Source organism: Oryx dammah, unplaced genomic scaffold, assembly GCF_014754425.2.
Source record: "Oryx dammah isolate SB20612 unplaced genomic scaffold, SCBI_Odam_1.1 HiC_scaffold_14, whole genome shotgun sequence".
Lineage (NCBI taxonomy): Eukaryota > Metazoa > Chordata > Mammalia > Artiodactyla > Bovidae > Oryx > Oryx dammah.
The window spans coordinates 20474714-20493956 of record NW_024070198.1 but is presented as its reverse complement, the minus strand read 5'-3'; the positions used below and the strand labels follow the sequence as shown (position 1 = coordinate 20493956).

The 19243-nt window shown below is 39.6% G+C and overlaps 1 long non-coding RNA gene across 1 annotated transcript in view; it reads right to left on the bottom strand.

The window, feature by feature from the left end:
- Nucleotides 1-19243, bottom strand: part of LOC120873507 — a 39909-nt gene that overhangs the window by 20452 nt on the left and 214 nt on the right. The window lies entirely within an intron of this gene.

Here is a 19243-nt window from a genome sequence, read left to right as displayed (position 1 = left end):
AGATCTTCATGACCCAGATACCTATGATATGTGATCACTCACCTAGAGCCAGATATCCTGACATGTGAAGTCAAGTGGGCCTTAGGAAGCATCACAACAAACAAAGCTAGTGGAGGTGATAGAATTCCAGTTGAGCTATTTCAAATCCTGAAAGATGAAGCTGTGAAAGTGCTGCACTCAATATGCCAGCAAATTTGCAAAACTCAGCAGTGGCCAAGGACTGGAAAATGTCAGTTTTCATTCCAATTGCAAAGAAAGACAATGCCAAAGAATGCTCTATCTACTGAACAATTACACGCATCTCACATGCTAGTAAAATAACATTCAAAATTCTCCAAGCCAGGCTTCAACAGTACATAAACCGTGAACTTCCAGATGTTCAACCTGGATTTAGAAAAGGCAGAGGAACCAGAGACCAAATTGCCAACATCCACTGGATCATTGAAAAAGCAAAATAGTTCCAGAAAAACACCTACTTCTACTTTATTGACTACGTCAAAGCCTTTGACTGTTTTGGATCACAACAAACTGGAAAATTCTTAAAGTGACGGGGATACCAGACCAACTGACTTTCCTCCTGAGAAATCTGTATGCAGGTCAAGAAGCAACAATTAGAACCGGACATGGAACAACGGGCTGGTTGCAAATCGGGAAAGGAGTATTTCAAGGCTGTATATTGTCACCCTGCTTATTTAACTTATATGCAGAGTACAGCATGTGACGTGCCAGGCTGGATGAGGCAAGCTGGAATCAGATTGCCGGGGGAAGTATCAATAACTTCAGACATACAGATGACACCACCCTAATGGCAGAAAGCAAGTAAGAACTAAAGAGCCTCTTGATGAAAGTGAAAGAGGAGAGTGAAAAAGTTGGCTTAAAGCTCAACATTCAGAAAATGAAGATCATGGCATCTGGTCCCATCAGTTCAGTTCAGTTCAGTTCAGTCGCTCAGTCATGTCCAACTCTTTGTGACCCCATGAATTGCAGCACACCAGGCCTCCCTATCCATCACCAACTCCTGGAGTTTACCCAAACTCATGTCCATTGAGTTGGTGATGCCATCCAGCCATCTCATCCTCTGTAGTCCCCTTCTCCTCCTGCCCTCAATCTTTCCCAGCATCAGGGTCTTTTCAAATGAGTCAGCTCTTCTCATGAGGTGGCCAAAGTATTGGAGTTTCAGCTTCAACATCAGTCCTTCCAATGAACACCTAGGACTGATCTCCTTTAGAATGGACTGGTTGGATCTGCTTGCAGTCCAAGGGACTCTCAAGAGTCTTCTCCAACACCACAGTTCAAAAGCATCAATTCTTTGATGCTCAGCTTTCTTTATAGTCCAACTCTCACATCCATACATGACTACTGGAAAAACCATAGCCTTGGCTTTGTTGACAAAGTAATGTCTCTGCTTTTTAATATGCTGTCTAGGTTGGTCATAACTTTCCTTCCAAGGAGTAAGCGCCTTTTAATTTCATGGCTGCAATCACCATCTGTAGTGATTTTGGAGCCCCCCAAAATAGTCAGCCACTGTTGCCACTGTTTCCACTGTTTCCCCATCTATTTGCCATGAAGTGATGGGATTGGATGCCATTATCTTAGTTTTATGAATGTTGAGTTTTAAGCCAATTTTCACTCTCCTCTTTCACTTTCATCAAGAGGCTCTTTAGTTTTTCACTTTCTGCCATAAGGGTGGTGTCATCTGCATATCTGAGGTTATTGATATTTTTCCCAGCAATCTTGATTCCAGCTTGTGCTTCTTCCAGCCCAGCATTTCTCATGATGTACTCTGCATAGAAGTTAAATAAGCAGGGTGACGATATACAGCCTTGATGTACTCCTTTTCCTATTTGGAACCAGTCTGTTGTTCCATGTCCAGTTCTAACTGTTGCTTCCTGACCTGCATACAGCTTTCTCAAGAGGCAGGTCAAGTGGTTGGGTTTCCCATCTCTTTCAGAATTTTCCACAGTTTATTGTGATCCACACAGTCAAAGGCTTTGGCATAGTCAATAAAGCAGAAATAGATATTTTTCTGGAACTCTTTCTTTTTCGATGATCCAGTGGTGTTAGCAATTTGATTTCTGGTTCCTGTGCCTTTTCTAAAATCAGCTTGAACATCTGGAAGTTCACAGTTTACATATTGCTGAAGCCTGGCTTGGAGAATTTTGAGCATTACTTTACTAGCATGTGAGATGAGTGCAATTGTGCGGTAGTTTGAGCATTCTTTGGCATTGCCTTTCTTGGGGATTGGAATGAAAACTGACCTTTCCCAGTCCTGTGGCCACTGCTGAGTGTTCCAAATTTGCTGGCATATTGAGTGCAGCACTTTCACAGCATTATCTTTTAGGATTTGAAATAGCTCAACTGAAATTCCATCACCTCCACTAGCTTTGTTCGTAGTGATTTTCCTAAGGCCCACTTGACTTCACATTCCAGGATGTCTGGCTCTAGGTGAGTGATCACACCATCGTGATTATGTGGGTCATGAAGATCTTTTTTATACAGTTCTTCTGTGTATTCTTGCCACCTCTTCTTAATATCTTCTGCTCCTGTAGGTCTGTACTATTTCTGTCCTTTATTGAGCCCATCTTTGCATGAAATGTTCCCTTGGTATCTCTAATTTTCTTGAAGAGATCTCTAATCTTTCCCATTCTGTTGTTTTCCTCTATTTTTTTTGCATGGATCACTGAGGAAGGCTTTCTTATCTCTCCTTGCTATTCTTTGGAACTCTGAATTCAAATGGGTATATCTTTCCTTTTCTCCTTTGCTTTTTGCCTCTCTTCTTTTCACTGGTATTTGTAAGGGCTCCTCAGACAGCCATTTTGCATTTTTGCATTTATTTTTCTTGGGGATGGTCTTGATCCCTGTCTCCTGTACAATGTCATGAACCTCCACCTGTAGTTCATCAGGCACTATGTCTATCAGATCTAGTCCCTTAAATCCATTTCTCACTTCCACTGTATAATCATAAGGGATTTGATTAAGTCATACATGAATGGTCTAGTGGTTTTCCCCCACTTTCTTCAATTTAAGTCTGAATTTGACAATAAGAAGTTCATAATCTGAGCCACAGTCAGCTCCTGGTCTTGTTTTTGCTGACTGTATAGAGCTTCTCCATCTTTGGCTGCAAAGAATATAATCAATCTGATTTCAGTGTTGACCATCTGGTGATGTCCATGTGTAGAGTCTTCTCTTGTGTTGCTGGAAGAGGGTGTTTGCTGTGACCAGTGTGTTCTGTTGGCAAAACTCTATTAGCCTTTGCCCTGCTTCATTCTGTACTCAAAGGCCAAATTTGCCTGTTACTCCAGGTGTTAATGACTTCCTACTTTTGCATTCCAGTCCCCTATAATGAAAAGGACATCTGTTTTGGGTGTTAGTTCTAAAAGGTCTTATAGGTCTTCAGAGAGCCATTCAGCTTCAGCTTGGTCCCATCACTTCATGGCAAATAGATGGGGAAACAATAGAAACAGTGACAGACTTTATTTTGGGGGGCTCCAAAATCACTGCACATGGTGACTGCAGCCATGAAATTAAAAGACGCTTGCTCCTTGGAAGAAAAGCTATGACCAACCTAGACAGCATATTAAAAAGCAGAGACATTACTTTGCCAACAAAGGTCTGTCTAGTCAAAGCTCTGGTTTTTCCAGTAGTCATGTATGGATGTGAGAGTTGGATTATAAAGAAAGCTAAGTGCTGAAGAATTGATGCTTTGGAGAAGACTCTTGAGAGTCGCTTGGACTGCAAGGAGATCAAACCAGTCAATCCTAAAGGAAATCAGTCCTAAGAATTCATTGGAAGGACTGATGCTGAAGCTGAAGCTCCAATACTTTGGCTACCTGATGCGAAGAACTGACTCCTTGGAAAAGACCCTGATGCTGGGAAAAGACTGAAGGCAGGAGGAGAAGGGGACGACAGAGGATGAGATGGTTGGATGGCATCACCGACTCTGAACATGAGTTTGGGTAAACTCCAGGAGTTTGTGATGGACAGGGAGGCCTGGTGTGCTGCGGTTCATGGGGTCGCAAAGAGTCGGACACGACTAAGCAACTGGATTGAACTGAAGTTTGTGAAGCTTTCTGTTTTCATCTGTATAGAGAATGTCCTTCAGTGGGTGCCTTCCCTTGCGGCTCACCTGGTAAAGAATCTGCCTGCAATGCGGGAGACCAGGGTTCAGTCCCTGAGTTGGGAAGATGCCCTGGGGAAGGGAATGGCAATCCACTCCAGGATTCTTGCCAAGAGAATTCCACGGACAGAGGAGCCTCATGGGCTACAGTCCATGGAGTCGCAAAAGCCTGGACACTACTGAACAACTACACTTTCACTTAAGTGGGTATATATAAAAAGTTATGAAAATTTCTTCATATAGGTTTGTTAGTTAATAGCTAGTATATGTTTCTCACAAAATCCTGGAACAAAATCAAGCTGTCAGTTTCAGTATGAGGTGGGAACTTAGGTTGGAAGAGAAAGAGGAAAACATTCTATAGAGAGTATAGAAGCCACTAGCTAAATTCCTAGCAAGTCCTAAATTGCTCCAACCTCATTTCTCCATTGCTATACCAAAAAAATATGCCAACATTTTTCATTCTGCTGATGGGTACAGTGATAATGAACTAATGTTGCCAAGATCTTTTGAAATGGGCATATAGAGTTTATTAAGGAAGCAGGAAACAAGACTAGAGAAAGTCTTTTTGATTGGCCAGATTTTATAAGGTTACATAATATGTTTTTTTGCACCAAAGGAATTGGGCAACTGACTTTGAAAAATATTTTTTTAATTAATTAAATTAAAAAAATAAATGTTTATAAAGGATTTTTTAAAAGTCTTCCTGTTACTTGGATAATAGCCCCAAATCAGTCTGATTTAGTAATTAGTTAAAATGTTTCAAAAGTCAAGCATTTGAAAGAAAGGAAGCCAAATGATTTAGCCCCTACTCTTTTGTTTTAATCTTTCATTCAGCAACATTGACTGAATTTACAGTATATATCAGTAATCTTCCAGGCTGGGTGGGAGACAGAAGGAGGTCTAAGACAGAAACACCTCCCACAAATAAATTTATAATTTAGTAGAAAAGGTAAGGCATACATATACAGATATCTACAATAATATAAGACGGTATAATGCTGGCTGTAAGGAAAATGCAAAGTACTTCCCTTGGGTGATTGGGACATTTTGTGTGGAGTTGGCCTTGGAGCTGGTCATGAAAAGGACAAGATCTTCCAGAGTGAAAACATGGGCGAACTATTTCCTCTCGGAAGGCTCTGCTGACCGTCTCTCCCACTCCCCTTCCTTTCCCTGCCCCAAATGGAGGAACATTTGTGTGCTGCTTCTGCCTTACTGTCTACTGTAATTTATACAGACTTGCATTATAACAATTATATTCTAAATCCTACTTGCAAGTCTTGTCCCTCCAGGGAAGTATAAAGTCTTTTAGGACAGGAGCTATGTCTTTTCATATATGTTTCCTAATATTTAGCTGGGCCTCTGGCATAGTATACTTATTCAATAAATATTGAGGGAGAAAGGAAGTACATTACAGGATATATTCAGGTATCAGTGTGTACTATAATTTAGCTGAAATCAAAGATTAAAGAAGGCAAGCAGGGGGAATTAAAGCTACAAGAGTACATTGGAAAGTAGGTCTGAAACTATCAAGTGTTGGTGAGTAAATGGAATAGTGGAAACTCTGTGCTGCCAGTGAGACTGTAAATTGTTACAACCATTTTGGGGGGAAATTTTTTAGCATCTAATAAAGTCAACAGACTAGTTCCAAATTGGGAAAATAGTACGTCAAGGCTGTATATTGTCACCCTGCTTATTTAACTTTTATATGCAGAGTACATCATGAGAAACGCTGAGCTGGATGAAGCACAAGCTGGAGTCAAGATTGCCAGGAAAAATATCAATAACCTCAGATATGCAGATGACACCACCATTATGGCAGAAAGCGAAGAGGAACTAAAGAGCCTCCTGATGAAAATGAAAGAGGAAAGTGAAAAAGTTGGCTTAAAACTCAACATTCAGGAAATTAAGATCATGGCATCTGGTCCCATCACTTCATGGCAAATAGATGGGGAAACAATGGAAACAGTAACAGACTTTATTTTGGGGGGCTCCAAAATCACTGCAGATGGTGACTGTAGTCATGAAATTAAAAGACACTTACTCCTTGGAAGAAAAGCTATGACCAACCTAGACAGCATATTAAAAAGCAGAGATATTACTTTGCCAACAAAGGTCCATCTAGTCAAAACTATGGTTTTTCCAGTGGTCATGTATGGATGTGAGAGTTGGACTATAAAGAAAGCTGAGTGCCAAAGAATTGATGCTTTGGAGAAGACTCTTGAGAGTCCCTTGGACTGCAAGGAGATCAAACCAGTCAATCCTAAGGGAAATCAGCCCTAAATATTCATTGGAAGCTGAAGCTCCAATACTTTGGCTACCTGATGCGAAGAACTGACTCCTTGGAAAAGACCCTGATGCTGGGAAAGATTGAAGGCAGGAGGAGAAGGGGATGACAGAGGATGAGATGGATGAATGGCATCACTGACTTGATGGACATGCGTTTGAGCAAGCTCTGGAAGTTGGTGATGGACAAGGAAGCCTGGCGTGCATAGTCCGGGGTCACAAAGAGTCGGACACAACTGAGCAACTGAACTGAACTGAATAAAGTCTAAGATGCTGGTGACCCAATCTTGTGACCCAAAACTTCCAATTCTAGAGTAAATCTTGCTTGTGTTTACAAGGAGACAGATGTAAATATTAATAGCAAAAAGTTGATAACAAATGCCCATCAGTATCAGAATGGATGAATAACTATGGATTTATCAGTGATGAATAGCTATAATATTATATCTATGTTACGTGTATTATATTAATATTAGTCACTTGTTGTTGTTTAGTCATTCAGTTGTGTCTGACTCTTTGCAACCCCATAGCCCACCAGGTTCCTCTGTCCACAGGATTTCCTAGGCAAGAATACTGGAGTGGATTGCCATTTCCTCCTCCAGGGGGTCTTTCCGAACCATGGATAGAACCCGTGTCTCATGAATTGGCAGGTGGATTCTTTACCACTGAGCCGTCAGGAAATATTAGACGTATATAATACATAATGACTACAGATATATCAACATGGGTGAATAGCATACTGGTGCTTCAGCTGTTGACACTCACAACAGCCTGAGAAGACAGCCTCCTGGAGTTGCAGTTCAGAATGTTTTATGGAACATTGGCACTATACCACCCACTCTTCCAGGTGTCTAGCTTGCATAGATAATAACTTCTGCAGGTGTTTGCTTCTCAGCCTCCATCATCATGTAAAACAATTCCTTATAGTAAACCTATCCATTTGTTCATCAGTCAATAGATGGCGAGATGGGTAGGTAAAAGTCTCTTTGGTTCTTTCTCAGAAGAACCCATAATAATATACCTACTAAATAAAATGGGGTTTTTATTTTCTTGTTAATTTGCTCACATTTCAAAAACTCTACCATTCAGTTTCCTTACTTGAAATTAGGGCTAGAAACTTATGTCTCATCAGACTGTTGTGAATATCAACAGGCAAAGCACCAGCATAGTACTGGGCATGTAAGCACTCAAAGTTAGTTCCTTTGATTGTGACGCTGGATGGAAGAATATTGCTTGGCCAAATGATCATGAAGTCAGCCTGCAAAACTGTGGGTGGGAGCTTGAGGGGTGGCTGAGTGGGATTGGTAGGGTCAAACCAGCTTACTTCAGTATACCCCAGAGTAAATCTAAGTGAAGTGAGAGTCACTCTGTTGTGTCCAACTCTTTGTGACCCCATGGACTATACAGTCCATGGAATTCTCCAGGCAGGAATACTGGAGTGAATAGCCTTTCCGGTCTCCAGGGGAGCTTCCCATCCCAGGAATTGAACCCAAGTCTCCTGCATTGCAGACAGATTCTTTACCAGCTGAGCCACAAGGGGAGCCCAAGAATACTGGAGTGGGTAGGCTATCCATCCTCCAGCGGATCTTCCTGACCCAGGAATCGAACCGGGGTCTCCTGCATTGCAGGTGGATTCTTTACCAACTGAGCTATCATGGAAGCCCCTAGTAAATCTAAAGTCCAAAATAAGTTCAGTATTTTCTCCCTGCCAAAAAAAATGTTTCCTTCTCTCTTGTCATCAAAGATGTCATGCTCATCACATAATTTTTATTGTGCTTTTATTTTTCTAACCTTAGAAGAAATAGGTACTAGCTTCCAGGTAGAGAATGAAGCCGAGTGATTCACCATCATTCCCACATACAAATGGAAAAACTGAGATTCAGGAATTGTGTTTTACCCAAAAGAATATGGCTGGTTAGCCCCTAAGTTCAAATATCTCTCCAGGATGTAGGCAGCTAGTGAGGTTGGGTTCTCTGAAGAGTTATAAGCCAAGTACAGTGAGAGTGCAAAATAAAGAGAAGATTTTGGTCTCCCTTTAAGCTAAGGATAAACAGAGGCTAAACTTGTGGAAAATATGTGGAAATCCATCCAACAAGAAATACACATATTTATTATTCCAATTCCTTCAAGTCTTTGCTCAAATTTTACTTTCTTGATAAGACCTACACTGATCATTTTATTATTAATAAATACTACAACCTTCCCCCCTGCCAATTACTACTGATTCCTGCTGTACTTTCTTTAAATTGAAGTATAGTTGATCTACAGTATTGTGTTAGTTTGAGGTATACAGCAAAGTGGTTCATATTTATATGTGTTCTCCAAATTCTTTTCCATTATAGATTATTACAAGATATTGAATATAGTCCCCTGAATTATATAGTAGGTCCTTGTTGTTTATCTATTTTCTATATAGTGGTGCTGCTAAGTCGCTTCAGTCGTGTCTGACTCTGTGCGACCCCATAGACGGCAGCCCACCAGGCTCCCCTGTCCCTGGGATTCTCCAGGCAAGAACACTGGAGTGGATTGCCATTTCCTTCTCCAATGCATGAAAGTGAAAATCAAAGTGAAGTCGCTCAGTCGTGTCTGACCCTCAGCGACCCCATGGACTGCAGCCTTCTGGGTTCCTCCTTCCATGGGATTTTCCAGGCAAGAGTACTGGAGTGGGGTGCCATTGCCTTCTCCGATGTATCTATTAATCCCATTCTCCTAATTTATCCCTCTCTTCCTTTCTCTTTTGGTTACCATAAGTTTGTTTTCTATGTCTGAGTCTAATTTGTTTTAAAAATAAGTTCATTTGTATCATTTGTTTAGATTCCACATATAAGTTATATCATATATTTGAATTACTTCATTTTTAGTATGATAATCTCTGAGTCTAATTCATATTGCTGCAAATGGCAGGTTTTAATTCTTTTTTATGGCTGAGTAATATTCCATTGTATATACATACCACATTTTCTTTGTCCTATTCATCTATCAATGAACACTTACATTGCTTCCATGTTTTAGCTATTGTAAATAGTGTTGCTGTGAACATTGGGGTGCAGGTATTTGTTTGAATTAGTTTTTGTCTTTTCCAGATATATGCCCACAAGTAGAATTTCTGGATCATATAGTAATTCTATTTTTAGTTTTTTTAAGGACCCTCCATACTGTTCTCCATAGTGACTATACCAGTTTACATTCCTACCAACAGTGTAGGAGGGTTCCATTTTCTCCATACTCTCTCCTCCTGATGCACATTCTACCTTACCTATATAATACCTAATATATACTCTATGGATTTAGGTTTATTTTTATTATCTCTCCTTACACACACACAGATAAGCACACAAATGTAAATTCTATAAGTACAAGGATATTCTGTTTTGTTCACTGACGCATCCCGAGTGCTTAAGCAGTATGAGGCACTCCATGAATCTATGTGGGATAAATAGGTTCTGAGAGACTACAGGAAAGTTTCCAGATAAGGAAGACATTTTGAATACATGCATTTGCTCCCTCCCTAAACCCTAGTAAAATAATAGTAAAGGAGGCATACCAAGCTGGTTTTAGAAAAGGCAGAGGAACCAGAGATCAAATCGCCAACATCCACTGGATCATCGAAAAAGCAAGAGAGTTCCAGAAAAACATCTATTTCTGCTTTATTGACTATGCCAAAGCCTTTGACTGTGTGGATCACAATAAACTGTGGAAAATTCTGAAAGAGATGGGAATACCAGACCACCTGACCTGCCTCTTGAGAAACCTATATGCAGGTCAGGAAGCAACAGTTAGAACTGGACATGGAACAACAGACTGGTTCCAAATAGGAAAAGGAGTACGTCAAGGCTGTATATTGTCACCCTGCTTATTTAACTTCTATGCAGAGTACATCATGAGAAATGCTGGGCTGGAAGAAGCACAAGCTGGAGTCAAGATTGCTAGGAGAAATATCAATAACCTCAGATATGCAGATGACACCACCCTTATGGCAGAAAGTGAAGAAAAACTAAAGAGCCTCTTGATGAAAGTGAAAGAGGAGAGTGAAAAAGCTGGCTTAAAGCTCAACATTCGAAAACCTAAGATCATAGCATCCCATCACTTCATGGGAAATAGATAGGGAAACAGTGGAAACAATGGCAGACTTTATTTTTTAGGCTCCAAAATCACTGCAGATGGTGATTGCAGCCATGAAATTAAAAGATGCTTACTCCTTGGAAGAAAAGTTATGACCAACCTAGACAGCATATTAAAAAGCAGAGACATTACTTTGCCAACAAAGGTCAGTCTAGTCAAGGCTATGGTTTTTCCAGTGGTCATGTACAGATGTGAGAGTTGGACTATTAAGAAAGCTGAGCACCAAAGAATTGATGCTTTTGAACTGTGGTGTTAGAGAAGATTGAGAGTCCCTTGGACTGCAAGGAGATCCAACCAGTCCATCAGTCCACCCAGATCAGTCCTGGGTGTTCATTGGAGGGACTTGATGTTGAAGCTGAAACTCCAATACTTTGGCCATCTGTTGCGAAGAGCTGACTCATTTGAAAAGACCCTGATGCTGGGAAAGATTGAGGGCAGGAGGAGAAGGGGATGACAGAGGATGAGATGGTTGGATGGCATCACCGACTCGATGGACATGGGTTTGGGTGGACTCCGGGAGCTGGTGATGGACAGGGAGGCCTTGCGTGCTTCGGTTCATGGGGTCGCAAAGGGTTGGACACAACTGAGCGCCTGAACTGAACTGAATCTCACAAGGACATAAAGAAGAGAGACAAGTCCACAATAAGAGTTCAGAAGCTGGAAAACAGATGAAAAAATGATTACTGTCTTAGTAGAACCTGGAAAGCTAAAGCTTAAGCCAGCTGTTGGGGAGAACCAAGAAGCATTGTGATTTACACTCAAGAAGCCACTAAGGTTCAAGATTTGGTGGTACCTCAACTCAACACATAACACTGGAGGTTTATTCATTGGACAGGGTAAAATGAAGGGTCTCTTGATGGGGAAACACCAGATTCAGTTAAAGAAAGAGTTATTATATCAATCTGGGTCCATTCAGGAGACAGAAACCACACAATATTATACAAAATATTCCCATGCTCCGTAGAATATTTACATATTGAAGGTCGGCCTCTTTCCTCTTTCAGCTTCTAAATGCTGGCAGCCAAGCTGAACTATTCAGGCAGGAAATTGAAGGGGGCTTCTTTGCAGAGGCTGATAGCCTAAAAGGAAAAACCTATGGTATTGAGGATGCCTCAAAGAAAGAATCCAGTCAGAAACACAGAGATCTGCTTATGTCCACTGGAAATCAAATGTGTCCAACACATGCTTAGAGCCTCTGACTGGCTCTTTGGTGCCCTACACTTGTATGTAGAAAGAGAACTAAGGATCATCTGTTATCTGTGGAAACATATCTGCCCCCCAAAAAAACAGGAAAAAGGAAAAACTTGGAGGACAAGAGACTATGCAAAGAGAATGAAAATATTCCCTCACATTATCATTAATATTTTTAAAGGAATAAATGAAAATATTGCATCCATAGAACAAGATAAGAGGCAATAAAAAGGAAAACTCCAAAAGAACTTTTAGAAATTAAAGTATCATAAAATCTTAAAAAAATGCAATAGAAGTTTGTAGGGTGAAGTTGAAGAAACCGCCTAGAAAATCAAGCAAAAGAAAAAGACATGGAAAATAAAAGAGAATACTTTTTTTTTCTAATAAAGGATCAATTCTGGAGACTCTAGAGTGAGAGAATAAAGAGTGGATGAGGAAGAAATAATCAATCAAAAAATTTATCAGAATTGAATGACAAGGATTTCTAGATTGAAGAATCCACCAAAGTCCTTGATGTTGAATGAAAATGGATCCAGACCAAGGCACAGCATCATGAAATTTTGGAAAACTAAGGACAAAGAGACTATCTTAAGAACACTCTTTTTCATGAGATTAATACAGAGAATGGGTTTCTTCAGAAAAAGAAGAAACCAAGAAAAAAGGGTCACACAGGATACAGGAGCAGGGAATCCAACCTAGAAAAGAAGAAAAGGGAATCTCTACGATGATGGCAAAGAGAATTCCCAGAACAAGAGCTCTGCACCGGCTTAAAGAGTAACCAGTCTAGGTTGGAGCAGATGAGAGGGCTCCAGGGGAGATTTCTTCAAGAAGATGAAACTGAGAGAATACCTAACATGACCAAATTTATTGAGAAGGGATGTAGACAATTAACGGGGAATTTGGGTTGAATTGATGATTAACTAGATAGAAAACTAAATGAAATAAATGTCATCATGAGGGCCAGAGAAAACAAAAGGTTGTGCAAGCAAGAAATCATGGGTATATTGCATGGCTTATATGTGAGCCATATTTACATAGTCATAGCAATATAAACACTGAATGTTGTTTTAACCAAATATCAGAACACAGCCATTTGGAGAGGACAGGGAAGGTGAAGCCTGCTCAGCCCATGTGAATGTGGTGGTGGTGGTGATAATGATAATGAAGGTGGTAGTCTCATCTTTCATGGAGGGAAGTCAATAAACAACGTATGTGAAATCTATATACCAACAGATAGCCACATAAGCCTGTCATTTAGAGATACAGAAGTAAATGCCAAAAGAGTCAGCTAAAAAGAGTTGAAAATGGGGACTTTCCTGGCAGTCCACTGGGGATGAGGGTTCAATCCCTGGTTGGGGAGCTAAGATCCCACCTGCTTTACAGCCAAAAAACCAAAACATTAAAAAAAAAAAAAAAACAGAAGCAATATTGATAAATTCAATAAAGAAGAGTTGAAAATAGTTACTTCTGTGGAACAGAAAATGGTAAGGAGAGGTGGATGGCATACCGCTGTTTTCAAAACAAGACTTATAAAAATATTTGACTCTTTTATGTACAACTTAGGTCTAAAATAAAAACAAAATTCAAAGAAACTACAAAAGACTTTTCAAGTGAACAGAGCCCATTGCAACATTCTCCACCCCTTCAATCTATTATCAAATCCTGTCTTATCTCATGAATCGCCAGCCTCTCCCCAGTACCTCCACCACCTCAACAAACCAAAGTTCTGACAGAGGAAAGGGAAACACTGGTTGAGTCTGGGATCTGCCCTTCTGGGATCTTGTTAGGAACCCTGGATTACCTTTAGTCCATTATCAGTAGATAACTTCTCCGGGGACAGTTTAAAGCCTTTTCATTGATGTTACAAATCTCAAAGAGACTCAGATAATCTCTCCTAATGTATTTCCTCTTCTTTACATTTCACTGAATATCTTGATTCCCAAACCCTTGATTCTAAATGCACCTTCTACTCCTTCTTCCTTTAGATTCTCCTTCTTTAGAGACAGGGATGGCCTCAGGGTACATCTGCTTTTAGCAGATACCCACACTTGCCAAGTTGTTAACACTTGGGTAACAGACTATTGCTGTTAACCTTTCATCTTACTGTGTTGCCCTCACCAGGGATAAAAGGCAAAAGCCCTATTAGCTTTGGTTATTTTTGCAGAGAACATTATCCTTAAGCTACCAAATTCTAGAATATTTTTTCTTTCCCTTTCACTGGCTATCTACTGGCTCTGGTTCTAAGGCTGGCCCATGATATAAACGAGAGAACGTTTTGGAGGACACAGTTAAGTGACCCTGGTAGGTCAGGTGAGCTTATCTGTTCATTGCATGGTACTCAGGGGAGAAGAATCTCTCATTTTAGATTAGTTCAAAACATTTTGCACTGTCCTTGGCTCTGACCTAGACAACCCTCTTATCTGTGACAGAGAAGGCATACTTATCCTATTTTCAATTAAGCAAAGCTGGAAGAGATATTTAATATCTTAGAGGAATGAATTGGGGATTCAAAAAACTCAAAGGGTTGCAAAGTTAAGATTAACAAAAGATGAAATTTACCATGCTTATATTCAAAATATTAATTTTACAAACAGCATGTAGAAGATTTTGCTTAACAGTTCAGGTGGGGAACAAAAGGCTATGAGTCTAACTAATTGCAAGTTTAGCAAATTGACAGCAGAAAGTGGCTGGGGGTGGGGCAGTGACTTCCAAAAAAGTAACTTTTCTTTCTGCCTCCCTGAGAACATAGGCAAGATTGTTTATGCTATATTAATCAGTTTGCTAATAATTGTTTAGTGAGGCTCTGCTAAAATTGATTGTGATGATGGTTACACAATCCTGTGAATATACTAAACACCAGTGAACTATACACTTTAAATAGCTGAATTTTATGGTATGTGAATTATATCTCAATAGAGCTGTTATAAAAAAATAGAGGACTCTGAAGAGGGTTTGTTTATATGGGCTTTATATAATAAACCCACATAACCTATCATTAGAGCTTCCCTGGTGGCCTGCCAATTCAGGAGACACAGGTTAGATCCCTGAGTTGAGAAGATCCTCTGGAGAAGGGCACAGTAACCCACTCCAGTATTTTTGCCTGGAGAATCCCATGGATTCTCTGCTAGAGAAGCCTAATGGGCTACAGTCCACTGGGTTGCAAAGAGGTAGACACGACTGAGTGACTAAACAACAACCTATCAATAACCTGTAAGATAGTAACCTATTCAGTTCAGTTCAGTTGCTCAGTTGTGTCCAACTCTTTGTGACAGGAGAGTGAAAAAGTCGGCTTAAAACTCAACATTCAGAAAACTAAGATCATGGCATCTGGTCCCATCACTTCATGGCAAATAGATGGGGAAACAATGGTAACAGTGACAGACTTCATTTTGGGGGGCTCCAAAATCACTGCAGATGGTGATTGCAGCCATGAAATTAAAAGACGCTTGCTCCTTGGAAGAAAAGTTATGACCAACCTAGACAGCATATTAAAAAGCAGAGACATTACTTTGCCAACAAAGGTCCATCTAGTCAAAAGTAACCTATTACGTGTTAACATAAACAGATAACATAACAAATTTTTATGGAAAAATACCAACCAACTTAAAGGTTAGTTGCAGTGCGGAATATGAAACCACATCAATGAACTTTTTGTTTTTATTAGAATCCATTGATCTCTCTTGCATTTCAAATGCACCTTTTATCCATGCATGATTTTGTAATGCTCTTTGTTCATTTTGAAAACACTGGCTTACAAAGTTATGCAAATCTTCCAAAATGTTGACACATTTCATTCTACAATATTAAAAAATCACCATCATTAATAATACCACTGATTTCATCAGAGGAGTCTGTAATTTGGGGGAAGTCGTCCAACTCAATGCCACATGCAAGTTTTCCTAACTTCTAACTTTTCCTTGAAAGCTCAAATTTTATCATGAGAACATATACTGGCAGTTTTTTCCTAGATTTCACTAATGAAAACAAGCTGATGTTTTCATTGATGAAAATAGTCACTAATGTTCTAAATAACATCTGTCTGAATGTCTATAGTTTGCCTGTCAGTCATTCCTTTAAGTAAAAATGATATTATATGAAAAAAATGATTAGAAAAAAGTGCTTAATTTAACTTACAACTCAAATGTTTACAGTACTGCTTTTTCTTAAGATTATATCATCGTTTTGTGACAGCAGAAGTGCTCTATGCATACGTCCTGTTTTTAACACAAAACCTTTAAAGGATATGTTCTCAACTGTCAAGATTTAGTATAATTAATAAATTTTACTTCCTAATCAAAAACAGTTTTAAGTGAAACTGAACTCCCTCCAAGTGGGTGACAGAAATACAATGACCCTAGTATATTTTGGTGCTGCTGCCTTGATTCCTGTCAAGGTGCAAAAAGTTTACATTACTTGGTACAAATGTCAACATGATGGTGAAAAAAGACAAACAAAGGTTGAATATTATCATGAAGTTCATTGAAGGGTCTCAAAGATCCCTGAGAGCTTCTTGGGGGATCTCCAGGTGTATATGGATCACATGTTGAGAACTCCTGCATTTAATGCCTCTCTCAAAGTCATTCATTTAGTTTCACCTGAAACTAGGACCTATTAACTCCTCATCTAATAGTTTCTCCATTATATTGCAGCATGCCAAACTGAGAGATACAGATAATAAAATATAATGTGTACCCATATTAAAGCCAAATAATCAAATACATGCACCTGAATGTTCATAGCAGCACTGTTTACAACAGCCAAGATACGGAAGCAACCCAAATGCCCCTCAACAGACAGGTGGATGAGGAAGATGTGGCATACGCATGCGCGCGCGCTTGCACACACACACACAATGGAATTTTGTATGCGTGTGTGCTCAGTCATGTCCAGCTCTTTGTGACCCTGTGAGGCTCCTCTGTCCATGGGATTTTCCAGTCAAGAATACTGGAATGGGTTGCCATTCCTTTCTCCAGGGGATCTTCCCGACCCAGGGACTGAACCCACGCCGCCTGTGTCTCCTGCATTGGCAGGCAGATTCTTTACCACTGAGCCATCTGGGAAATCCCACAATGGAACTTCACTCAGACATTAAGAGAAAATGAAATTTTGCCATTTGTGACACCATAGATGGACCTAGAGAACATTATGCTTAGTAAAATAAGGCAGACAGAGAAAGACAAATACTGTATAATATCACTTATGTATGATCTAAAAAACACCAATAAATAAAAAATAACAGAAATGAATGTATATGTAAAACAGACTCACGGAAAACAAACTAGTAGTTTCCAAAGGGGATAGGGAAAGGCAGAGTGGAAAATTAGGGGTATGGAGCTAAGAGACATCAACTACTGTATATAAAATAGAGAAACAGGGATATATTATATAGCACAGGGAATTATAGCCATTATCTTATGATAACTTTTAATGGAGTATAATCTGTAAAAAAAAAAAAAAAACGGAATCACTATGCTGTATCAGTTCAGTTCAGTTTAGTCAGTCTACCTGAATCTAATGTAATATTGTAAATAACCTATACTTCAATAAAATACAATAATAATAAAATTTCTACCAGAGGCCTACTTTGAAATCCAGTTAGTTGTTATCAGCCAGACATTACCATTTTAAGCTCCTCTCTTCCAGGTCATAAAGGTAATTTAAATAGATGTGCTTAAAACCATAAAGAGATGGGATATTGCTCAGACAATCAAAAGAGGCAAGGTGGACATCCATTCCAAGACTGAAAACAACAAAATTTAACTTCTATCACCTTGAGAAAGGGCTTTCATGTACTTAAAATCATAGAGTCTTAAAATTAGGTGGAACCTGGGACTTCCCTGCCTGTCTAGTAGTTAAGACTTCACCTTTCAATGCCGGGAATGAGGGTTCAATCTCTGGTCAGGGAGCTAAGATCACACATGCCTCCCAGCCAAAAAACCAAAGCATAAAAACAGAAACAATATTGTAATAAATTCAATAAAGACTTTTTTAAAAAGTTAAATATTTTTTAAGAATTAGGTGAAATCAAAGAGGTAAGCTCATCCATTATCACACCTCATACTAGAGGTTGGACAAATCCGGTGAGGAGTGGCTTACTTCTCCCAAGACCTGTAACAGCTGTCTTTGGATCTCATTTTTCTTATAGGGCCCCTATATGTATGCAGTTGAATTTTATTATCTCTTGTTAATCTGTCTCATGTCAACTTAATTCTTAGAACAACAGACAAACCTAGAAAGGGAAGAGGAAGAAGTTTTTCCTTCTTTACCATTACCCTTTCCTTCGCCACTGACCAAGCCCTTCTTATGTTCCAGGCACCATGCCACTTAATTCCCAGAATAACTCTATGAAATAGACACCATCGACAGCCACTTCTCCTTTTCTAAGGCATTATGGTTTGAGGATGTTTGGCAGTTGTATACAGTTGTGTTACTACTGCCTCAATCAGCATATAGAACAGTTCCCTCCCCCTAAAATTTCCCTCATACCCATTTGCAGTCATATATGTAATTTTAAAAAATAATTTTGCACATACTATTTTTAAAAAGGAATGCTTCTCTTAACAAGATTTATTAAACATCTTCTGATGGCAATAATTTTACGAGATAATCTTAATTTCTGCATAATAGTCAATTAAATGAACGTTTCATAATTTATTTAACCAATGTCCTTTTGTCAGATATCTGTTTTTTGCAATGTCCTGCTCCCTCTTCCTGGAATTAATATTTTACTTCTCATATGCTGTTCTAGTTTGCTTGCTTGTTTTCCCTCATATCTCATACTTGTTAGTCTAGGTTTTGCTAACTCTGTGTCCTCTTTCTTCCTGTTAAGTGTCAGTATTTCCCAAGATGCTGTTGCTGAATCTGCTTACTGTGCAGTCCCTTCCAGGTGATCAGTTTTCTTCCTAGTTTCAGTATAAATCCCTTGGAGCTCATCTTTATTTCTCTTCCTAGCACTAAGATCCCTATTCCCTACAGTCTACTAGGTATTTTTTCCACATAGATATTCTTGTAATTTCAACTCCACTTATTAAAAGTTGAACTCCTATTCTCTTTCCGAGATCTGCTTCTCTCTCTTTTTTAAACCACCTATTTCAGTTAGTACAGGTGCTTCCTTTCCAGTCAAACAGGAGTGAAACCTCAAAGTCATTTCTGACTACTCTCCCAGTTCATCTCTCATGCGTGCTAAGCTGCTTCAGTCGTGTCCGATTCTTTGTGACCCCATGGACTATAGCCTACCAGGTTCCTCTGTCCATGGGATTCTAAAGGCAAGAATACTGGAGTGAGTTGCCATACCCTCCTCCCAGGGATCTTCCCAACCCAAGGATCAAACCCGTGTCTCTTCTGTCTCCTGCCTTGGCAGGATCATTATTTACCACTAGTGCTACCTGGGAAGCATCCAATCAATTAAGTGCTATCGATTTGACTCCAAAAGACCTCTCAACCTGGTGCCCGTCCTTTCCATTTGGCCATTACTATCCTAGTGTTTAGGTCTCATGACCTCCTATCTGATCTTCCAGCCCTAATTTGATC